The following is a 26,251-nucleotide window of genomic DNA, read 5'->3' as shown; positions in this document are numbered from 1 at the left end:
CTAGTTATTTTCTTTAGTCCTACAGATGATTTTTAAGGTTATTTTATACACATGGGCCAGCCTATAAAATAATGCATATATGATATAATATATACATGTAACAATGTATGTATTATGTACAAATATAATATACTGTTACTTTAAAAGAAGGTGCCATTAGACATTCCATTTAACTATAAATTAAAGTATTCTTATAATATATCATCTTTATTCTAAAATGTATGTTATAAATATCACCATTTATACACAATCCTTTTGAGGTAAAAGGCAGCTCTGCTCCCAATAGCCCCTGAGGCCATATACCTGCTACAAAGAATGGTAGAAATAGAAATAAGAAATCTCAAATAATTGTGATAATTTGTTTTGGATTTTCACTTTCCCTTATAATAAGAGTGAAGATATGCCATTGTTTCTGAGAATATAGAACCTGGGATATATCTTCCATAAAATTATGCTCTGAAAGAAATAATTTGCTAACTATATCCCCACTAGCCAAAGGACATATGAGGTATTCTAAAGTACTTTTATTTTTGCTGGTTAAAAGAAAATACTTAATAACTATAATATGACAGGAACTATGCTAGGTCCTGGAAATACAAAGGTGAAACACACAAAACATTCCCTCAGCAGGAGGGCACAGACTAGCGAGTAAGACAGACAAGCACCCATAGTTTTAATGGATGATACAATACTTATTATGTTTGAAAAACTCAACATACTCTGCAGGAATTCTTCCCACCAAGAGAGATCTTACTAAGGCAATTAGTAACTTGGAATTGAGAGCGATAGAAGTCAAAGTACCATACAAGCCTGCTTCATTCCCAAATGTGAGCTGAGCTCAAGCACAGACTTAATGTGAATTTTGATGAGGGAAATGACTTAGAACAGTGTCAAAGGGTCATTACTTCACATTATCTTTATGTGAGTACTTTTACTTATCCATAGAGAGTGCAAAGAACTATACAGTGTGAAGAAGTAGAATTCTCTTTTAAATATCTTTAGTTTCTATCCTGGGTAAGCCAAATAGAGATAAAACTCAAATAATAATAATGAAAAATTTATAAAATTTATTTATAAATAATGCCATTTGGTAGTTTAGTGATATTATGCAGGACTATTTCATAGAATCATCAGTTGCAAGAAGAAGAAAGTCATTGAATTTAATGGCTTCATATGTTAGAGATTAAGAAAGACACTTGAAAAATTAATAATTTGTCCAAGGTCAAGCAATGAGTACTCTTAGTTCTTAGTTCAATTTGTCCATTTTAGGAATCTAATGCAAGCTCAGAGGTAGAAGAGAAATAATCCTATTGCATCTGGAGAAAAAAATGAAGCAAATATTTTTCAGAAGTCTTATTTGGCTTATAATTTTACTGCCTTCTCCATTATGCTTCAGAGAATTTGACACAGAAGCTTTGAAAGCAGTGAGTTCTGAACACAAAAATAGAATGTCTATGGTTTTATTCATATTTAGGAGCAGCAGTTTGAAGGAAGTGAAGCTGCAGCTGTACTTTTCCATGTTACTTAGCAACTGGTATGAGTCAAGAAAAATTACTGAAACTCATAAGCAATGGTAGGAGCATGACAAATGGCATTTGAAAAAATCCTATAAGGTTGATCTACCTGTCGACTATTAACATGCTATTAAGAAATAAAATAAGGGTCATTCCTATATTAATGATGTAAATTAAATTTTAATAAGTGGCACTGACTGTGTAGGGAGGCTCCCATCGCAACTGGCACAGCGTCTGTCAGAATCTCCAGTCAGATTTACTGAACTAAACTATTACGCAAATGTATCTGGCCTGAGCCACTGATTTAGTTTACAGAAGGTGAGGATAAGTTTGCTTCTGTGTACTGATACAATTTTGGGGAAATTATTAATGGCATGTTTATGATTTGCCAAAATGACAAACAATAAATACTTCGAGATATTTAAAGTGTTTCTAAAATCACCATATCCAAATATGCACAATATATATATTTTTAAGTGAGAAGACACTTGGTTGACCTCACAGATTTCAAGGACCTTGTCAGCCTATAATTCTTTATTTTTTTATTTTTTACACTTATAGCACCTGGTCTTTCTCGGTGGTCTCCCATCCAAGTACTAACCAGGCCCGACCCTGCTTAGCTTCCAAGATCAGATGGGATCGGGCTTGTTCAGGGTGGCATAGCTATAGACTAGAAGACTTTTAAGTAAGAAGAAATGAAGATTATAAAATTAGATACTGTATAGAACAAATCAGTAAAAGATGCTATATGAGAATAATATGAGTTACTGGATACTCAGAAAGTATTTTACTTTCAAAAGTAAAAAATGTTCTCTAAAATCATAGATAAAGTAATTATTTCCAAATAGAACACTATAATATTTAATATTTGATAAAAATGTTGAATACATGAAAAAAATAAAAGCATACTATAAAATATTTTTTTAAATCCTAGAAAGGATATATCTCAGCAAAGATTGTAGGAACCCAATCTATATTGAATATGTTTTAGATTCATACATACAGTTTACCTGAAAAAACAAATTCTAAAAAGTTAAAGAATACTATTTCAGTGATTATGGTTTATAAACATTTAAAGTCAATAATCTTCAGTAACTTGAACTAAGCTTTTTATTTTTCCTACTGCAAATCAGATCGGCCTACGCAAAATCAGTCTCTGAGCTTCTCAGTACTCCTGCATCATCACTGCCTTCATCTTAACAGAGGCTCCTGTCGATTTTTATTTAAACTACAAAAATAGCCTTCATGATAGTGCTATATCAAGTGTTCTTTAAAAAATCTTCAGTTAGAGTGATGTTTATAAAATATAATATTACTATATCAATTCAATTATTTCAAATGTCTTGTATAACTTTCAACTTTATCTCATAAACCACTCACTAAGCTTAATTATTCAACTTTTTTTTTTTTTCAAAATCCCTCAGGATATGGCTGTAGGTTTTCCTTAACACACAAATAAGCTTGCTTCACCTCAGGGTCTTTTTTACCTGCTGTTCTATCTGTCTGGTATATTTCTTCTCCACATTCTTGAAGATATGGTCTCAACTCAAATATGACTATAGAGATTTTTTTTCTCCCAAAAAGTGTTAAATAGGGTCTGCTACTAAACAACCAATCTATATTACTTTTAAATTTATTTTTATGAACATACCGATATACTAAATTATTTAATCGATTTTTACTTGTTTATTATCTCTATGTCCCCATCGGTTTACAAGGTTCTTGAGAACAGAGCCTTTTATAAATTGTTCATTGGTGTATTATCAACACTGTGAACACATGGTTTGCATCTTTTGCACCCAATAAATACTAGTTAGATTCATGGACAACATTCAATACAGGCACTTATTGGTGGAATGGAAATATACTACTATATACACACCTGGGTGAAGATGATCAAAGACAGGACGTATTGTAGATTGAAAGAAGTAGACAAAAGAAATATGGGAATGTGTAAAATGCTGGTTTTCAAACTCCCTACCAGTGGAAGAGCTGGTCTCACTTCCAAAGGAAGCTTTAGGGCTGGCATATAATATAACCCATGCTCTATTCTCTACCACAGTGAAGGCCGAAGTCTCTTGTTGAGATGATGGCATCACAGTATGTCAGTCTAGATTCACTAAGTGACATAGCATAAAAAGAAATGAAGCTTTGACATGTTACAAAACTGAGTCATAGGCCCTAAATCTCACAGGAATTCTGTGGACAGACTTCAGAGTTAATGCATCCATTTAAGTGATAAATAAAATATTGTGTGTGTATGTATTTATCTGAGAAAGAGGCTTATAGTTTCATGAGAACTGCAAAAGGATTCTTCATTTCTTTGCTATTATCACAGCTTTCCACAAACTCACGAAATAAGCAAACCAAAAATAAAAAAACAAAACAAAACAACAACAACAAAAAAACAAGACAATTCGGTTTATATACAGGTAGAAAGATTTCACATCAAGTTGAAGTGAATGGAACTATATTAAAATCCAAGTCACATTACTAATCTTTACACTTTTTCTATAGTATTTTTTTAATATTTTATCTATTCTGAAAAGAGAACATTTATGTATTTATTTATTTGTAGCTAATGATATGAGTTAATGAGGTCCTAAGCTAATTCATTTCTTCACAGAAGATTTAATATTACTCTAATGAAAAACTACAAAGAACAGGAAACCTCATATATCCGGTAAATCAGAATTTCATTCATTCATTCATTCAGAGTATTAGTGGTAAAAGAGGGTTCTAAGAGCACAGCCTTCAAAAGAAAAATCCTGGGTTTGAATCCTAATTACTGATAATGTTATGACCTTGAATGAATTACTTAACAGTTTTGTGCTGCAGTTTCTTCACCTGTACAGTTAGGACTGTAATAGTGCCTGCTTATGATTATTGCAAGAAGATCTGGTGTATGGGAATAAGGAGGTGTGGTACAGTAAGTATAAGAGTTCTCATTTTGCATGGTTCTGATATGTGGTATTTTCATTTACCATGATTTAGCTAATTAACATCATCTCTCAAAAAAAAAGTTCAAATATCAGTTAGCATGCTATATTAAAAGGGAGTACTTGTGTTAAGTACAATATTCACTGCTCACTCTCCAATACACAAACGACTATAGAAACAAGAGATGTATGTCATAATTAATGGCCATTCACATCACTTCTTTCCAAGTCTGTTAGTGATTGATCACTGTATATCGGTTCACATAGTTCACACAGGCAGCAAAGCATGTAGCTGGGCCTCCTCCTTGTCTCACAGGAATAAACCAATGTGACATTTTGTAAAAATGGATAATTGAAAGAGGGAATGAGACAACAAAGATACAAGTGAAGCAAATAAGTGAAAAGCAATAACGCTAAGTGAAATTAGAAGCATAAGATAAATGGAATTGATGGAAATAGTTATTAATATATATGAGTAAAATGATTGTGACAAAAAAGATGAAGATGTCCAAGGAGGAGTAATGCTGGCAAAAAACTTCAGGTTAAAGGAATTTAAATGCCTCTCACAGGTATTTCACAACATTAAACACCAAAGAGATACAATGTTGCAAGCTGATCTCAACTTTGAAAAGTGAATGACAATTGTCAGCACACAGAGAAGATACTCACTCTTTATCATCAATTAAATAACATGAGGTAGCAGGCAAGCGATGTTGAAAGTGCTCCTCATAAGTTTAAAATAAATAAGAATCAACCTGATTCTCAAGGTTTCAATGTTTTAAACTGCAATGTACTAAATAAATGTTAATTTCATTAATTTTATTTTACTGTATATTTACAACCTACAGTGTTTTTAATGTTTGATAAAATAAAGATCGTAGAATAATTGCAATCTTTCCCATTGATTTTGATTACTATGCATGAATTAAACAGTCATTTTTATCATGTGGCACTTTCGTGGAAAGTGAGAACAGCCTGTATTAAATAAAAGTTAGCTACAAATTATTGACAGGAATTTATTTATATCATTATTATCTGCCTTGGACATTTTTGAGTTTTTTTTTTCTATTGTTAAATTTCATCTTGCTTGGACAGATTTGTACAGATCCTTTACTAATTCAAGTGTATAATATTTTCTGCTAAAATTGTTAAAAAATATTCCACTTTCAGATTTTAGTTCTTGACTCTGAATATATTTTTATTATAGAAATTTAATATTTTAAATTCGTGACGTTGGTTTGCATTTGCTTTTTGTTCTAGTTCTTCTGTACTAGGTGCACTAGTTAGATAGCTTTTGAGTAGTTAAGTTCTAATCTTCCATTACCTGTAAACTAGAGATAACATTACTATCGACCTCATACACTTATTGTGAGAATTAAATGTGAATACATGTGTTAAGCCTTACAACACAGGCTACCTCATACATAGAACTGTCTATATCAAATTTGCTTTTATTTTTAGCAAGTACAAGTATGTCTATTAGAAGCTGAATTAGAGCAATAAAAATATATGTCTGCTATCCTTAGAAGTCTCATAGGAAAGGTGCTTGAATAGCAATAAGGATTAGAATAGAGATGAAAAACAAAAGGGATTGAGAGAGCATACCTGAAAGTAAGCCAACCCATATTGTTGGCATCAAGGAATTGATTCCAGAAAAGATGACAATCATATTAAAATCAAAGTGAAGAAAAACAGTTAAAATGGTCACCATATGATATGCAAATAGAGAATGTACAAAAAAAGAATGCCAAGATTTGGGAAATACATGTGGTTCCGGATGGCTGGGAAAAAAAGTAAAGACATATTATAAAGTATTAAGTAAATCATTATAGAAAATATTGAAAGATACTGACAGAGGATGAACAAACATATTTGCAACATAGAAAAATCAATATGGAAGTGAAAAGAAGACTGGCTTGAGGAGAAACAAGGCAGGGCAAAAGTAGAAAGCAGTTGGAGGAATGATCCACAGGAGAGATGATGGGAACCTTAATGGCAGTAGTAGCAGCTATGTGGAAGAGGGAAGAATTTGGGAGGTACAAAGGAGATATTAAGGAAGTATACCTATAGACTTGATACCAAAGAGATATCTTGGCCACAAAGAGGTTAAATTTAAAGGTGAATTCCTAAGAGAAAAAATTCTGAGTATGTAATTTAAAAGCATCAAATCTTATTATAGGTAACCCTTGCTTTTTAAATATGACAATTTTAAAAGTTGGTTCTTTCAACTATACAGCTACATATTTTAACTACAGATAAAGATATTTTCCTATCCAAGAAGATAATCTGTAGAATTTTGTTTTATAAAGAGGTGAATTACATAACAGTGCTTTATCTCAAAAGGTTTAAGGTTTTGTAAAAAAATTCTCAGCTCTTCAGAGCAGAATGTGACATTCTGGGTATATCTGATTCATTTGTGTCTCTGCGTCCTTTTCCTGAGGACCCCCAGGAGAAACTGCCGTCTGATTTAAGCAGGAAGTACTGTGTATTTCTTCTTAGTAATGGTTTTGTTTGTATCTCATGATCATTGTAAATTTTATAACTTACAAACTTTTTAAGTCAGATCTATTTTTTGTGGTTTATCTACAGAAGACTTGTGGATTACTATGATATATATATATATTTTTATTCCACTTTGTTCCTTTTTTCTTAAGTGGCAATCTTACCTTTTCACTTTATGCATCCTTGTAAGATATCTTAAATCATTTTGGGAACAATATGTGACAAGAATACTGGGTCAAAATCATTCCACAGCATGATCCTTTCTGCATTGGGAAATGTGTTTTCCAGACATTAGAGGTTGGAGAGTCCTCTCTATCCCTTCTGTACCTTCTGTAACATCCCTCTATGAAGACTCATTTTCCAAGGAGTTGATACTTTGGACATATACATACTTTTCATAAAATTATTTGAAGTATACAGTTACTACTTCTATGATTCTGAGCATCTATCCAGTCCCTGCCTGCAACTCTGTCCAAGAAAAGATGCCCTTTTGATAAGTATAAAAAGATAACAAACACTAGGGGTGCTCACTTACTGTAGAGAGGGACATTCTTCTTCACTGTGTAATCAGACACTGGACTGCCCCCCTCTCCGTTAATGGTCAGGTTGCAGTATGAAGTGTAGTCTAGAGAAAAGTCTCACTGATACCCAGTCTTTTACATTCTGTAACTCAGTATTGCTAAACGCTCCTTAGAAAATTCTACTAGGAATTTCAAATTCATTATAGTACGAAAGGATATCTAATTCAAAGGCATTTCTGCTTTGATAACTTATGTACCTTAAAAAATCACATTTCTTATTTCTATTTTCTGAATCCATAGGAAGGAAAAGAGAACATTTTTGACAGCATTTTAAAGATAATTGATACTGATAGAGAAAATCATATAGCTTTGAACTAGAGCATAAAAATGACAAATCTATTACATGTTTTTTTTTTTCTCTCTCTCTCCAACTTTAGGCATTTGTCCTAAAATGAATCTAATGCATATAAAGGCCCTTGTAATATTTCAGGCTTACATTTCGATGCACCTGTTATTAGAGCTTAAAAGTCTGCTTCCAAAAAATGAAAATGTATGTCGTACAGATAGCAGAGGGGAGGAGGTGATCTTAAAGAGAATTGTGACATTTTCTTCCACTGTATTCTCTCTTTAGTGTAGAAGACATATTTTGTCTTCTCTGGATAAAAATGTTGCTTGGAAATAGAATAAGTTGGAAATAATTCTATTCCTAGCAGTAGAGCTTGCTAAACTGATTTTCTTAATTAAGGATTTAGATCAATAAAATAAATTATTTCCATTTTGGCATATTGCATTCTTTATGTCAAAATGTAATTCCTCATATTTTTTCTTATACAGGATGAAACCAATATATTAATTGATGTGATGTGTAAACAAGCTCTTCAGTTATAGAAAAAAAAACAAATAAAATAATAAACAAATTTCTGAAAATGAACATTGGTATTTTTATGGAAGTAGAGGAACACATGAACCTAAATGATCTCTCTTGGTCAGGAGTTAATATAATAAAAAATGCTTTTCGGTGGCTTGTATTATTTATATTATCATTAACATCTAGGGGAAGTAATAGATTTTATACCCTTGACTTCTTTGTATTTGATATATAAACCCTGATATTTCTTTCTAAAATAATGTTGAAGAGATTAAATTGAAACAATGTACTTAAAAGCTTTTGACATGTGTATGGATTTTAGGATGTGATGTCCTGAACTTGTTTCCATTTTCCTCTGATCCCAACCCTATGGTACTTTTCTTTCATCTTACAACAAATGCTGTGATCTTGGTGCAGCTCGGTGCATCTGAGGCATGGGTAAAACTTGGGATGAATATCTTCATTACAGTGCTGGAAATGGGCTAGAGGACAGAGCGTCCAACAAATACTCTGACCTTTGGCTCCTCAGGCTGAAGCTAAGGAATACACGTAACTAATTCTTTCACCCTAACATCTCATTAAAAAAAAAAAAAAAAAAAAGTGCACTTGGTTGTTGTGCTTGTGCGCTTGGTCTTTCCTGCTTTCCCACTGTGAGAATATAGAGATTCTGCAGAGCAGCAAGGTCTCCTCAGCCTCAACAGAGTGCTCACAGCCTGCCCTGTAATACCAGGCTACAGTCACACTCCACTGTCTTTGTACTTTCAGGGTTCCCACAGAGATATGTGCTCTCGCAAACAAACCTGAATTTCCAGGAGCCCAAAAGAAAAATAAGAGCCCACCAAAGGAGGCTGAACAACCAAAGACATGATAATCAGACAGAATAATCACAATACACACTAAGTGAACTTCTTAATGAGAACTGAATGAAAATAAGAAAAAAAAAATAGAAAGAGAACATATGGAGACCAGTGAGGAGCACACTGGTCCAAAACTGAAACTCTAAAACTAAAACCAGAAACCAAAAGCAAAACACACACACACACTCATATGCGCTCGCTTTCGTCAATGATAACTAAAAATAACAAGAGTCCCTCCCCCAAATAAAAAGTCATATGAAGCTTAAAAAGTACAATTTCATCTTGAATTTCACTTTAAGAATAGAAGGGGAAAGTAGTCTCTGTTTAGATGTAAATTTGAGATCTAGAACAAGAGTTATCAGTTTTTCTGCAAAGGGCCAGGAAATAAATATGTTGGCCTTGTAACAGCTTGCAAGTAGGGTAAAGTCTCGAGTCCTCAAAATAATTAAAAATACACGTAGACATTTTAAAAATATATATATTCAATGAAAGAGTATTCATAATAGAGGGAAAAAAGTAAAGATAAAAGCCAATAAATAAGTAGATGACTGAGTAGATTATAGTACATCCACACCATGTTCTATAGTGTATGTTATGTATAATTTACCCAAGGGAAAGAGTGGTAGCTTTTTAATTTACAGTAAGGGAGAGGTGCTAGTCATGGGAAAAAAAAAAGATTAATAAAGACCATATATAAAAAGGAAATATATAAATCTTAATTTATAGTACTATTACATTGTTTATAACCAGTGGGTTGTATTTACCCTTCTCCTGCTAAACATATCATTATTTACACAAAACAGTCACACGAAGAATGGCACATCTGCATTCTAAGAAGATTGAAGGATGGATGTTAGAGCAAGAAAGGCCTCAGGAATCAGGAGTCAGTCACCTTGTTACACACATGAGGGAAATGTAATGCTACAGACTGTACAGAATGTTCGCAGATCTGAAATGTATTAATGGCCAATGCAAAATAATTTTACTTAAGATTTCTATAAACATTTTTTAAAAAACCAATCCCTGTGTCCTTATGCCAGTTCATTGTGTACATGACAACCCAGATTACTCAATTTGTTTTTCACCTGGATCACTGGGAAAAATTCACACTAAAAATCAAAACCATGGGAAACATCACTGATGGATACACACTTAGAAGAGCTTGAAATCTTTCCTAGTTCTAAGATAATGCTCTAGCTGTTGCATCTACTTATGGCTCCTAAGGGTGCTCTTTGGCTTATTCTTTTTTCTATTCTAGCATGTGCGGTTTAGTTTTGTTTTGTTTTTTTTTTTCCTCTATGACTTTGCTGAAAACAAAGATTAAAAAAGTACTACCTATTATTTAACAAAATGAGCCTTTTAGTATTGAAAAATTTTAAACTGTAAAAACAAGACTTCCATCACCATAAGAATAACACACATACCAGCATTTCATTGTCTCCTTTCCAACATAACACAGTCATGAATGGTCATGAATTCGACCCAAGTACAGAAGAGAAAGTAACTCAGGAAATTCTGATTTGAGGACAAAGTCATGTGTGCGTGTGTGTGTGTGTGTGTGTGTGTGTGCATGTGTGCGTGCATGTACATGCATGCTTTTACCATACTGACTTGTACATCTTTTCATTTGGTTTGCTGTTTTGTTTTTTAATCACAAATTGAAGACCATTAATAAATTTATATTAAATCATTAATTATAGAATCAGTCTGTGCTACTATTCCTATTCCAATTAACAAAAAGAAAAAAAATGCAGTGGCAAAATCAATTTTGCTGAAATTTTGGTAGCAGAGGCCATACCGATTGACATTACAAACGTGCTGGGGAAAAACATTGTTTATATTAAAGTAATAATCATAGAACAAAAGGTGTCTAGAGGGAAATACAAAGATACCAATGTTCTTTGTATTTTATAGAGATATTTCCTCAGCGTTTGTTTGGTTTAAGATCTTTGACTTCCCCTCCCCCCCTCCCCCAGTTTTCAAAGCATATTTCATCTCAGGCATTCATAACGGTGATTGTTAAGCTTTATTCATGTATTTGTAGCCTAAGAATTTCAGTCTCTTGAAGGCCTGATACTTAACATTCAGAGATATTTAGGACAAGTTGCTTTTATTGCTTCTTTTTGTTGAAGAGAATAACTTGAATAATATAAATGTCTCCTTCGGTAAGTAGAAAGGAGACACAAACAGTGCATGATGACTCTTAATTAAACTGATTAAATTGCAATTACAACCCTACCTCTTGCTAGCTCTTTACATTTGAGCAAGTTTTAAAATAACTCTCCTACAGAATTTTCTCATCATAAAATGAGGATAATAATATAATTGAAGCAAAGTGTTATTGTAAGAACAATACATGTAAAGATCTTGAAAAAACCCTTACACAAAGTAAGTGCTCAATAAATGCAATCTATTATCATTGTGACTTGGTAAATGTGTCTCTTTCTTAGAACAATTTAGAGCGAGCAGCAAAATGTGAGAATTACTCTTAGTGTCATTTAGTTTTGCTGTTTCATTTCAAATACATATAATTAAATATGTGTGTGTGTATGTGTGTGTATATATAACTCTTAATTCGAGTTGGCCAGAAACATGCTTTAATACTTCTAGAATAAAGCCAGAAATATTAGCAATAAGATTTAGATGGCAAGATGAGAGCTAAGAAAGCGTTAAGAAATACAATTATGGTTAATTGGGTCCTTACACTTTCCTAAGTTACCAGTCTCAGGAACATCCACATTATGTGTTTAAAGTTCTGTAAAACTGCTATCATTCTTATTTAAAAGATCAAGGTCACTGTAGATTTAGTCCTCAGTTATTCTATCATCGAAACAAAATGAAGGTGCACCATATCAAGGTGGCATATTCTTCAGGTATTATAACAGACTAAATTGTGTCCCCTAAAATTCACATGTTGAAGCCCTAATCTTTAGTAATTTAGAATATGACTACATTTAGAGATAGAACCTTTAAAGAGGTAATTATACTTAAATGAGGTTATAACAGTGGGGTCCTAATCCAAAATGAATGATGTCCTTATTAGATAATGCAAAGGTATCTGGGGACATGCACACACAGAGGAAAGTCCATGTGAGAACACAATGAAAAGGTGGCTGCAAGACAAGGAGAGGTCTTAGAAGTAACAAACCTGCCAGCACCTTGATCTTAGACTTCCAACCTCCAGAACTCTGAGAATATTAATTTCTATTTTTTAAGCTACCCAGTCTGTGGCATTCTGTTATAAGAGTCCTGGCAAACTAATATAGGTATTGAACATGGGTCGCCATCATAATAGTTCTTGTGCTACCGTTATCATTCCTAAATCGATCATATATGGATGGGAAGATATTTGTGCAACTCTTCCACAAATACCAGTACTCTTTACACACTATTTAATGTTTCTCCAATTCGTGGAGGAATTACACTCTATGGATTTTGCTTTAACCATTCTTTCTATCCTCAGCCTCTAGTAAAAAGTACAGGTAAAGATACCCTCATCTCCCAATGTTTACCTTCTCACACAGGGTGTAGTGGGGGCGGGGGCTATAGGGGAGTGAGATTCAAGGACTGCTTCTTTTGTCTCCAAGCTTCTACATAAAGGTCATAAAACTTGGAGTTTAATTAAGCTAAATACTAATCTCTAGCAAGCTCAAGACAATACTAGATTAATTTCACAAAAATGCTTGGCTTTCAGGGCCTGAAGAACCTAGGAGACTAAAGTATTGCTTGCTACTTCCATCACTTTCACAAATTTCTCTAGGAATTTTAGTCTGTCCTCACAGTTCCTGTGTGTGTGCAGCTGTTTTTCTTGAGGCCCAATGCCATCAGGTCTTTTAGTAGCTGATGTGTCACCTCCTGCTCATACTAATCATAAGAATGAAACCTTTTGAACCCCATATGGCATGGGTCTCTTTTTCTTTGAACCTGTCACTTGCCTGTCTTCTGTTAAATTCTAGTTAAAGGGTCTTGAAGATTTGGGGTAGCAGTTGTGTGCAGATAAGACAAATAGTAGCCAGATGGTTTAGCCTCATAATCAGCAGAGCCTTGATAATTCCAAGAACTGCAGAACATCTACATCTCCTCCAATTCTACTGAGTCATTGCTTAGCAGGATGTAGAGTGCATCGTGCATAAATGCCTAACAAATGTTGCAATTGTCCTCTCTTAAGGAAAACTCTTGGAGGACCTGATCCCTACTGCCTTTTTGTACGGCTGTTAAATCCATTCCATCTCTTTAAAGGCACCTCTGCATCACTTGCTGTGGAACAGACTTCTAGATCTTACCCACATCCCTTTTCTGTTGTTCTAGGTCACAAAGAAGACTAAGATTTCTAGGCAGGCTTCAGTTCTCAAAATAACATTAGGATAAGACTATCGATTTTATCTCCATATTACACATGAAGAAACTAAGATTTCAGTAGATAAATGACTTGTTTTGGGTTACCAGCTGGTTGATGGAATGATATTCAAACACAAGAAGTGGTTTCTAGGTTTGCATCCTTAAGCACCAATTTATTACTTATTGCTCTTTTGCAAAAATTAATCTCTCAAATTCCTTTTCACCTTCATGTTGTATTCCACAAATTTGTTGTATGATTTTGACACTGGTAAAATTAGGTTTGTAAAATCACTGTTCAAAAATGGTTGGAGGTAGGAAAAGTGTGAAGGCTGCATAAAGAACTTATCATAAAAAATGAGGTAATTTAGCTTTGATAGTAGGAAATCACATTGAAAACTCAGCTTCCTCACTAGATAAACTCATATTGCTATTGGACCTAGCAAATGCTCAAATAAGAAACTAATTAGACGTTTGATTTAAAGAGCAGTCAATAACTTTTAGTATATGCATGAACAAAATGGCCATTTATTTGATGATCGTCTTCCTTAACTAACCTCGAATCATTTCCTTAAGCTTTTACACCTTGTAAAGTGCACCAAAGAAGTGAGCACGGGGTCAGTTAAACTACAGGCTGTTAGAGATGGTCTAAGTCTGGCATCTCCCTCTTAATATTACATTATCGTAGCTTGTCAGATTTTACTTTTGAATTCCCGAGCTTATGACCAGATCTTTTTCTGCCCAGCTTCTATTTTCAGTTCAAACTCCATGCTTATTGAATCAGGAAGAACTTTTAAAGGAGATATTTATGTCTAGCTAATCTGACATCTGACTCTTCTAGGGGTTCTTACTTCAAAGCCTCCTAAACAGTTTCCCTAATTCTATTCTTGACTCCATCTATCCATTATCTGAACTGTATCCATGGCAATTCAAAAGTGATAAATAAGCACATAAGTAAATACATTAGATCATGTCATCTTTCTGCTTAAATATCTTAAAGGGTTTTTCTTCATATTTAAAATAAAATTCCAACTCTTCATTACAATCTACAAAGCTCAGCTTTATCTGGCCCCTGACCATCTCGCAGGAATTCTAGTTACTATAAAATTACGTTAATCAAGATAGCATGGTATTGGCAAAAGGATAAACAAATAGACCAATGGTACAGAATGAGAAGCCCATAAATAGACCTATGGAAACATCATCAACTGATCATCAGCCAAGAAGCAAAGGAAATTCAATGGAGAAAGAACTGTTTTCAACAGGTGGTTCTGGAATGACTGTGCATCTACATGTAGAACAATAAACATAGACACAGATGTTACATTTTTCATACACACACAAATAACTCAAAGTGGATTACAGACATAAATATAAAGGAAAATTTAAAAATAAAAACTTCTAGGAGATAGCACAGAAAAAAAACCTAGATGCCCCTGGGTTTAGATGTAACACCAAATGCACTCTCCCTGGGAAAAAAAAAATAAGTTAGACTTCATTAAAATGAAAAACTTTTGCTTTGTGAAAGATACCGTTAAGAGAATAAAAAGACAAGCCACATGCTGGGAGAAAATATTAGAAAACACATATCCTATAAAGAATTTGAATCCAGAGTGTACAAAGAAGTCTTAAAACTCAAAGGTAAAAATATAAACAACTAGTAAAAAATGATCATATGATCAAAGTAAACATCAAGATATATGGATGACAAAGAACAAATAAAAAGACACTCAACATTTTGTTATTAAGTAACTACGAATTAAAACAATGAGGAACCATTGCACATCTATTAGAATGGCTAAAATACAAAACACTGACAACAGAAAATGCTGGTAAGGATGTGGAGAAACAAGAATTCTCATTCTTTGTTGATAAAAATGCAAAATGGCATAGTTATTTTGGAAAAATAGTCTTGCAGTTTCTTAGCTAAACATAATCTTACTATATGGTCCAGCACTCACGTTTTTACCCAAAGGAACTGAAAACTTACATCCATACAAAAACCTGCACATAAATGTTTATGGTAGCATTATTAGTAATTGCTGAAATTTGGAAGGAACCAGGATTCCTTCAGTAGATGAATGAACAAAGCAGTACATTTACGCAATAGAATATTAGTCAGTGCTAAAAGAAATGAGCTATCAAGCCATGAAGAGACACAGAGAAATCGTAAATACATACTATTAAAAGAAAGAAGCTGATCTGAAAACTACATAGTATATGATTCCAACTATATGATATTTTTGGAAAGTCAAAACTATAGAAACAATAAAAAGATCAATGGTTGCAAGGATTGAGTAGAGGAAGGAAGGAAATGAATATATGAAAAATGGAAATTTTAAGATAATGAAACTATTCTACATAATACCGTAATGGTAAATATAAAACATTATTCATTTGTGAAGACTCAAAGGTCTATGCAACACTAAGTGTGAATCCTTAATATAAACTATGGGCTTTAGTTAGTGATGTATCAATATTAGTCCCTCCATTGGAACGAATGTACCACACTGACGGAAGATATTAATAATAAAGGAATCTGTTGGGAAGGAGGTGGAAGGGGCAGCGTATAGCAATTCTATCCTTTCTGCCCAGTTTTTCTGTAAATTAAACTTGCTCTAAAAAATGAAGTCTATTAATTAAAAATGTATGACAAGTGGCTAAATAGTAATGTATTGATAAGTTCCGTTAGAGGTCAGAGAAGAAGCATATGAGGGTAATCTGGGAAAATTTGCCCTGCGATGAAGGTGAGGGTTTGGACTAGGCCTCCACATTGCTTAGAATGTGGATAGGTAGAAAAGAAGAAATAGAGAATCCCAGATGAGTAAGACAAATACACAAAAAACTGGTAAAAAAAAAAATTCTTGAAATGTTATCTAAGCTATGAAAATGATCACTGAGGTCACTTGCTGCTATGGTCTGAATGTTTTTGAGCCCCAAATCCATATGTTAAAGTCCTAATATCCAATATGGTATAAGAAAGTGTGGCCTTTGGGCTTTGCCCTCATGATTAGGATTAATGCTCTTATGAAAGGGATCCCATAGAACTCCCTAGTCCTTTCTCCCCATGAGGGTACAACAAGAAGTCTACAACCTGGATAAGGGCCCTCACCTGACCAGGCCTGCACCATGACCTTAGACTTCCTGCCTCCAGAACTGTGAGTCATAAACTTCTGTTGTTCATAAGCCACACAGTCTCTAGTATAAAGTTACAGCAGTCTGGTGGACTAAGACAGATGTTATTATTATTATTATTATTATTATTATTATTATTATTTAAATACCCAGCATTGGTGTTTGTCAAGGTTAAGTGAGATAAGCTTTTTCCTTCCAAGGAGTGAGGATGGACATGTGTATTCATTCAGTTATGCAGTATGGAAAGACTGAAGTTAACCAGTCTGCTGGGGAGCAGAAACTGGCCTTGCATTGTTTCTATCTTATCTCTGTAAGCAATAGTCAACTGTGTAATCACCAAAGAAATTTCTTGAACAGAAAGTAGGCCATGTTTACTCAACCAGAAGGCATGGGTACATTATAAAAGGACTTACTAATTGATAAACTTTTCAAAGTCCTAGGAGCAGCTATTTCTGTTTAATTCCAACTACATCCCACCTACTAAAGCACCTACTAAACCAGAGGTCACAGCTCTTGATATGTATTCTCTGAAACAATCAAATGTAGGAGCGTTTGCGAATAAGCTAATGAGCTCCTATGTATACTCCATTCTGATTTATACCAAATTACACAAGCATCCTCATTATTAAGAAAATACATTATAATACATGTGTTGGAGGTTTAAAATAACTGTAAAATTCTCAAACTTGATAAAATAGGCAAGTTTCTGGCGCCTGGATTATTGGTCTCTTAGATCCTTCTAGAAATAATGACAATATCTGGGTATTCCTGCTTCTGCAATGAGTCTCCAGCCTGGATACCTTGCCTTCGAATTTTTTTCCGCAACTAAGATGCTACCTTTATTACCGGTTGCCCTTTCCCTGAAATCTGCTTTCACCAATAGCCCCTCTTAGGAGACCATACATATTTCCTTAGTAGCCAGCCCACTATGGTTCAAGGCCCTGTAGACATTGCTCTCCTGGGCCAGATAAAGATTTGTTTGTCCTTTACACGGAAGAATACGTGAAATACTAGGTGCGTTTATTATCATGAAATCATCTAAGCACTTAAGCGTTCCAGATTCAGTGACTAAATGATTAGTTTGTATAATTCTAAAAAGCTCCGTGAGGTGGGTACTAATAATACCTCTACATCGTAGGAGAGGAAAATGAAGCACAGAAAGGTTAAATAATTTAACCAGTCCCACAGTTAATTAAGACGGTATGAATCCAGGTGGTCTGAGTCCACCCTGCATTGACCTACACTTGGGTTGGTGTCGGTCAAACTTGGGATGCAAATCGGGTTGCCGGGTGGGGAAGAGGTTGGGAAGCGAAATACTTGCCGCTGGCTATTTGCTCTAACGGGACTCAGAGGCACCTGGAGGGCAGATCTGCCCCTGCCTTTAGCCCCAGTTGGCGGCGCTTACCTGGCTGCCCCAGGCAACGACCTCCGGAGCGTGCAGGCGCTCGGCGTGCGGCCCCGGGCGGGGGCGGGGCCTGGCGGGACATCTTCGCAGCCGGTGAATCGCCGGCGTGGCAGGGGCGCTGACCTCACAGCAGTCTGAGGAGTTGGTGATCGGGTAGCCACAGCCCGGACCACCGTGCGGGAGGCGGCGGCCACCCTGAGGCTCTCGGCTTTCCGCAGCTGGCTCGGCGCAGAGGCATGCGGGTAGGTGCTCATGACCCGCTCCAGGGCCTGGGCTGGGTGGGACACGCTGGCCGCGGCGCTCGCGCGGGAAGGGTGGGCGGCCGAGTTTGGCACGCGCCCTGCACCCACCCGGGTCCGCGCTCCTGCAGTGAGTAGTCGGCTCCATGACCTGTTGAATCTGGTACAGCAGCGGCCACTCGGGCGCCCCCGCTGTATCGGAGGATGGTTTTATTTATTTATTTATTTTCTCCAGCAGGTGGATTGCCTGCACAGTCCAGCTTTGGCTAAGTTATTCAAAACTTTAACTTCACCTTCACTGCACATTTGTCTGTGCGCGCTCTACGTGCCAGGCAATCGAATAGGTCCCCAGCATGTGCTCCACAGCATTATTTGTGACAAGTAAGATGATATTTAGAATTTGTAGATCCCTTTGCCCCCATCTCTGCCATAAACCTTGACTCCACCATATGGCCAGGGACCAAGTACCTCTCTTATCAACCTTGTTCTGCAGACTGATGGGATTCTCCTTAGACTCTTCCTGGGAGAGCTGAGAGGTCTCTGTTATATAAATTCTAGTGGCAGGACTTCGTATAAAATACATCTTCTACTTGCAATTACTGTGGATAAGCAATATTTCAGTGAATACAAGTTTTGACTTTTTGTTTTAACACTAACAGGACATTAGGAAAGAAGTTAGTAGATTTTGCCAACCAGCTAAATCTTTCGGGCCATTTTGCCTAGGAGCTTGGTTTCTTCAGATGTGCAAACCGATGAATGGAATCAGATGATCAGTTCTGAAATCTTGTTTCTAGAATACTGGTGTGATTTTTATGATATACAAATAATAATTGGCTCTTTTTCTTTTAGATTGTAACTCTTCACTCCCTTTTTCTGGAGCTGCAGTTTGGGGGTAATCTAGGACTTGTATTCTCCATCAGATAAAAGTCTTTCATTTGTAAAATGCCAACCAGTAAAACTCCAACTCTGTCCTCAAGGAGACAATAGTAAAAGGCTTAGGTCAAGTGGATGCATCTTCTTGGCCCCAGGCTTGCATTGAGTTACTCATGCTCTTTTTAACCTTCAAAATGATAATGATAAATTTCTAAAGAGAACCACTTTTCATTTGTGCTTATCTAAGAAGGATCTTAATGTTGACCTTACTCTTTTCTTATTTGAAAGATTCTGAAAAACATATGGCAAAATTCTGAATTTTGCCTTGTTTTATATTGTGAAATGAAGGGAAGACATTGATATTTAATAATTTAAAAACCTTTCAAATGATTATTGGGAACAGTTTTGAGAAATTTTTAGGTTCACTTTGAGTGAAGAATATTATCAGATTTTACCTGATGAAAGATATGGCCCCTGTCCTCACAGCTGAAATACCACTTCTGGGCTGCAGTCATTTGTGAATAGGTTCCTATATGCTCTAAGGGATTTGTATTCAGAAATCAAGTTGATGACTCTCAAAGGGAAGAGTGGAAGTGCTGATTAGTGGATTTGAACCCAAGGAAAAGACCACTAGCCTCTGAACTTCAAGTCCAGAGGACAGGGAGGCCTCACTGTATGGTCTCACTGGTTTTGCTGACTATAGTTGGATTCCCTACAAGCTGGTATTTGTTAATTCCTCTTCCCATATTTAGCTGCCTTGTTAGTCCTAGTGACACAGAAAGGGGAACCGATGTTTCTGGGTTCCTTACTGTGTTAGTTTCTTATGGTTGCCATAGTAAAATGCCACAAGCTAGGTGGATTAAAGCAATAGATTTATTGTCTTATAGTTCTGGCTGCTTGGTGTCTATAATTAAGGAGTCAGCAGGTCCCCATTTCCTCTGAAGTCTATAAGAAAGAATCCTTCCTTGTGTCTTCCTAGCTTCTGTGTATGGTTAATGATTGGTATTCTTTCCCTTGTAGAAATGTTGCAATCTCTTCTCCCTATGTGTATATGTCTGCTCCACTTATAAGGACACCAGTCATACTGGATTAGGGCCCATCATAATGACCTCATTGTAAAATGATCACCTCTGCAAAGGCTTTTTTTTCCCCCTCCTAAATAAGATTGCATTTACAGGGACCTGGATTAGAACTTCAACATATTCGGGGGCAAACACAACTCAGAACACTGCTCCTTTTCTGTGTGCTCTGGCAAGTCACTTTTTACTTTTGTTTCTTTATTTATAATTCTTCTGTACTGTAAAGGCTATGTAAAGACCAGGGACCTGACTTCAGAATGAGAACTAAGGTCTGTATGGCAGTCTTTAGCCAGTACTATGTTATTCGGTTATCTCTTTATATCATAATCTAATTCTTTGAATTTGCTTGGTATCACTTTTCCAGGGAGTTCAAAGTATATCATATCCCATGTGCTATCTCAGTCTGCAGATTTAAAACAGGTGCCTGTACTTATTTTTGTTGATATAGGCATACTTAATTTTATTGGGTGTATCTTTATTGTGCTTCACGGATGTTGTGTTTTCTACAAATTGAAGGTAATATCCTCCACCAGCCAAAATATTACAACTCACTTTACTGCAATACTCTATTGGAGTGGTCTGGAATCTCTGAAGTATGCCTATATTTCTCTTAACGTTTAAACATTGTGTTTATTAGTAAAGACTGTTTTACCAGTTTGCGGCCTTGTGTTTAGAAGCAGTCTCAGTCTTCAGTATGAAGTCTCTAATGTTGTAGAGGAGGAAAAGTAAACTCTGAACTAGCAAAACCAGTCCCCAGTGAATGGGTTGCAATCTTGGGATCGAGTATAAGAAGTTGTTTCCACTCCGTCACAGTGCCCAATTTCGACAGGAAAACATACTTCTTTTTACATTTGTGTATTTTCATGCAGTTTTGGGTACTGTCCAATAAATTTGGTCTTTTTCCTTTATCTTGACAATCGTATAATTTTTAAAAATATCCCCTGGAAGAAAAATTTTTTAAATTATCATCGTAAACATTCTAGAATTTACATAGTTAGAGTTAAATCCTATGGTATATGTTGCATCTTAGCTCATCTCTTATAAATCTTCAGTTGATTATTGTTTGGAGTTTGACATCATCCAGTAGGAGTAAGTCAAGGGAACATTCCTGGAGGGTGGGGACCATGTAGATGAGTTCAGAGGAAGGAAGAAGAAAAATAATACCTCCTTTTTAATAACTTAAATTTTAGAATAGATTTAGATTTACAAGAGTTATGAAATTAGTACCTATTTTTCGCATTATGTCACACTCAGTTTATCTTACTAATATCTTACATTAATATGTTATCTCTCACAATGAACTAAAGTTGATATATTAATATTAAATAAAGTCCATACTTTATTCAGATTTCCTTAGTTTTTAACATTGTCTTTTTCTTTCCAAGAACCCATACTGAGTTGTCATATCTCCTTAGGCTCCTCTATACTGTGACTGTTTCCCTTTATTTTTAGTTCTACATCTGTTGATTCCTGGTCACTGTCCTAGCCATTTTGCATATATTATTTCATATGCTTCTCACAATAACTGAGAAGTAGAATTAACTCTTTTTCAACAGAACAGCTAGGCAGTTTGCCTGAGGCTGCATTAATAGAAAACAACAGAGGCAAGGATGGAACCCAGGGCCCAGAAGTTTAAAATCCATGCTCTTTTCTAATTCTTTGTATTTGTATCAACTAGCACCGTGCCTGCTGCCTAAGCACAATTTCCATGTCCGGATATTATTTCAAGATTTATTATCCTCAGCTGGCATTCTCTCTGTTGTAGGGGTTGTTCTGTGTATTGTAGGTTGTTTACCAACAATCCTTCACCCTACCTGTGAGATGCTAGCTATACTTCCATCTTCCTCACCCTCCATCAGCAACATAGTTGTGACAACCAAAAATGTCCTCATATACTGCCATTTATCCCATGGGGAAAATTGCCCAATGGGGACCAATAGGTTAGCGCTTCTTAAATTTGCAGTAGGTGGCAATAATCTAGAACTAACAAGTATTGGATAGGCTACTACACTACGCTGAGAAGTAAGGCAGTTAATTAATTAGAACTTTTAAACTATAAAGATATTTTAAATAATGGATTAACTCATTGTTTCTTAAAGTTTTGTGGGAAAGCATGGTCTATGTGATGTATTTTTAGTCCAGTCTCAGAATGAAAATAAAATTGTTAATTATTCATTTAGAGTGTTAGTGTTTAGTAAGTCTGTGTGTATGTTTACATTGGGTCCCATTTAATAATGTGTATATTGATCTTAAGAATTTTAATTTAATCGCACTATTTGAAATGATTACAGAAACTTTTTTCTCCCCTTAAGTTGTTTTCACAGCAGGGCCACAGTTGATGCTGTGTGGCTCATGATTGGTGCTGACTGTCCACTTGTCATTTTTGAACAAATGTAATTTACTTGATAAGTATAATTTATGGCTTGATTTAAAAGAAAATAAATTATAATTTGATTATTTAGTGTACATTCTTAAAAGCAAAGATGATTCTTAGTCTTACAAAAGTTACATTGGCATTCAATATTTTAGATGTTTAACCCTTTCATTAACCTTTTTGGTCAGATCCAAACATGTAGGAAGGACATACCTTTGCTTTTTAAAAAATAGCTATTGTTTTCAAACAAATAAAAATGAGGCTGCTTGAAAAATGTTAACTGGCCTGGATTTATGTGGTGCTTAAGAGCATATGTGGGGTGCTGTAGATATAGCTTAAAATTTCTGAGCCTCTTATTAGGCTTTACAAAAGCTTTGTATCTGACAGTCACATATGTCCCTCATCTTCATTCCTTATAGATCTCTCCTATTTTATTTAGTGTTTAATGCCCATATCTAAATGGAAGGAGATAAAATTTCAATCTCTGAACCATTAATCTCATTAATTTCCACCCAAAGTCAACGTAAACATAGTATTCAATACTTGTATCAGTAGGTGAAGAAACCAACCTACAGAAATTGTCTCTTATCCATGGTTATTACAGCTGGTCAATAGACTCTTAGATTCCTTTGGTCACGATGCTTTTAGAAATACTTGACCAGATGTAAAAGCATCAAGATGTGGGTAGTGAATTTTAAAGAGTTTTCTAGGTCATGTGAAAGTGAGATTTGAGGACAAGCTGGAAGCTTAAATTCTGATGAGTAGACTTAACGAAATATTCATTGAATGTTTCTAGCCTCTTGAATCCTGTTTAGAAATCACAGTAACTCACCTTAATGAGCTATAGTCTGCTATACCAATATTTATTTCAACTGTTACTTTGTCTTAGACACTACATAGTTTCCAGTCAGCATGTAGGGTGTCTGTATTTGAAAAAGTCAGCTTTAAAAAACAACAAAAAAAAAATCCAAATTAACCTAGTGTGAGTTTCGGCCTGTTTACTTGACTATAATGAACATGATCTGGTTTGGGTCTGTGGTGATAATGCCTGAGGAGAAATCATAAAGTGCAATTGTTGGTAATCGATGGTGAGTGAAAACAGAAGGGACTTGAAAGTGCTGAGTCGAATCCTGTCTGGAGGAATCACAAAACTGTGGGTCACAGGTGCATACTCTCCTGCTCTAGCCTGTTCATAAGTCTCTATACAGTGTCGTTCAACCTGCAGAACTTCCCGATTTCCCATATTTAAGCAGCAGGTCATAAGGGGAAATGTAATTTTATACCAACTGACCCCCACCCTGCTCTTAGGCTATAAATTCCTACCCGTTCATGCTGTATTCAAAATTGAGCCCAGTTCTATGCTCAGCTATTTTCTCCTATTGCAATAGTTTCTGAATAAAATCTATTTTTACTGCCTTATAAAACTGGAAATTTACTCTTTACTTCTTAGTTTCCCTCAGAAGATCTTCCTATTCCATGTTGTGTAGCTTTATATTCCCTTCTTCTTACCACTTTTACCCCCTTCACTTGTCTTACTGATCTCAAATTATCAAGTGACTCAGCCTTACCTTTTATAACTTTTATCTAACTTGCTTCTAGTTCAAGTGTTAGGGTTTATGTGATTTTTCTTGAATATTACTTGTCCAAAAGTCTGTTTTTTGTTACTTGAAATACAGTCTGATCTCTACAAGTTTTAATTTTGCCTGTTTTCCTTTCTTTTGTTACCTCTTATACTTGTGTCCTATGGATAGTCTCTATTATAGCAATTTTTGCTATACTACCTCATTTTAGAAGTGATTAGATATTTTAAAATATGTTTGGTTAGGGGTTCAGAAATCTTAGAGTTATTTCTTCTAATCCCTGTGGCTCTTTTAAAACTATTTCACTTAATCCAAGTCCCCAATGACAGATTAACATTAAAATTATCTAGTAACTGACTTTTCATAATATTTAAATATAACATTAAAAGATAGTATATATTTACTAGTTATGTAACTGAGGCTTATGGACTAAATGTTTATGCCCCACCCCAAATTTATATTTTGAAGTCATATCTCCCAGTGTGGCCATATTTACAAGTGTCTAAGGAAGTGTTTTAAGTTTTAATGAGGTCACAGGGTGGCATCCTGATTTGATAGAATTAGTGTTCTTCACCCCTCTGCTCATGGCAGTGTTATTCACAATAGCCAAGATAGGGAAACAACCTAAGAGCCCATCAGCAGACGATTGGATAAAAGATGTAATGGTGTACACACACACACACACACACACACACACACACACACACACACACACAGGAATATTACTCAGCCATGAAAAATGAAATCTTGTCATTTGCAAGGACATGGATGGACCTAGAAGGTATTATGCTGAGTGAAGTAAGTCAGATAGAGAAAGATAAATGCCATATGATTTCTCTTATATGCAGAAACTAAGGGGCAAAAAAATGAACAAACTAAATGAAAACAGACTCATAGGTACAAAGAACAAACAGAAGGGGTGGGGGGATTGGGGGAGTGGTTGAAAAGGGTGAAGAGATGAAGAAGGATAAATTAGCTACAAAACAGTCACAGGGATGTAGAGAACAGGAAAAAAAAAATAATTAATGTTCTCATAAGAATCACGAGAGCTCTCCCAGCTCCTCAACATGAACCAAAAAAAGGCCACGTGAAGATGTAGAATGTAGCCTTCTTCCAGCCCAGAAGAGTTTTTCCAGAAATTAAATTGGCCAGAACCTTCATCTGACACTTCTAGCCTCCAGAACTATGAGAAAATAAATTATTTAAGCTACCCGATCTTAAGTAGTTTTGTTTTTGTTATAACAGCTTAGACAGACTAATATGTGAGGGCAAGTTTGCTTAATTCACAGAGCCTCCGTTTCCTCAAAATAAGGTATGAATAACTTTCATGGAGGAATTAAGATTAAATGAGAGAAGACAGAACTTTATCACATTGTAAGTACTCAAATGTTGACTGTTACTAATAAAATGAAGATTTGAAAAAATATGAAAGCAGATATTAAATTCATTTAAATGTTATAATATCTGATATTTTAGGAAGTAAGAGTGTTAGCTGCTAATAGTCATTTAAACATTGTGGCTGAAGGTACACACACACACACTGGAATATTACTATTACTAGCAGTTACTAATGGAATAGTAACTGCTACTCCTGCATTCTGGACACTAGGTATGACCTGGGCTTTTTTAAAAACTCTGTCAAATGCCTGCTGCTAGCTCTTTTCGGTAGACACTGACTGCTGTACCAGTGGGGAATCTAGTTCCAGCTTAATTTATCCAGTTAATTCTCCGTAATTCAATTCTTGAAACTGCTTGCGGGCTACCTGGAAGACTGGCAACAATTACTTTTTTGTTTAGTACTTGATTATGAAGTATCTTCAGTTAGATATTTTAAAAAATTAAAAACAATCACCAATTATTTTAAACTAATAGAGTAATGGGTAAGTGGCAGATTATAGTTTTTGGTAGTGGAAATATAGAAATATACAGTAAATTACTTTATGAGTGTGTATATTAGTACTTTTCATGGTAAAAATGTTAAAATTGCTAGTAGCTATGTAACAATTATGCTATAAGTGGACACAGTGTAG

The 26,251-nt window shown here is 35.2% G+C and overlaps 1 pseudogene; it reads right to left on the bottom strand.

Annotated features, from left to right (window-relative positions):
* Positions 1-2,066: 2,066 nt before the first annotated feature.
* LOC118609542 lies at positions 2,067-2,185 on the bottom strand (annotated as a pseudogene).
* Between the last annotated feature and the right edge of the window lie 24,066 nt (positions 2,186-26,251).

The sequence above is a fragment of the Rousettus aegyptiacus genome, unplaced genomic scaffold, assembly GCF_014176215.1.
Source record: "Rousettus aegyptiacus isolate mRouAeg1 unplaced genomic scaffold, mRouAeg1.p scaffold_m13_p_11, whole genome shotgun sequence".
Taxonomy (NCBI): Eukaryota; Metazoa; Chordata; class Mammalia; order Chiroptera; family Pteropodidae; genus Rousettus; species Rousettus aegyptiacus.
This window is presented reverse-complemented; position numbering and strand designations above follow the sequence as displayed.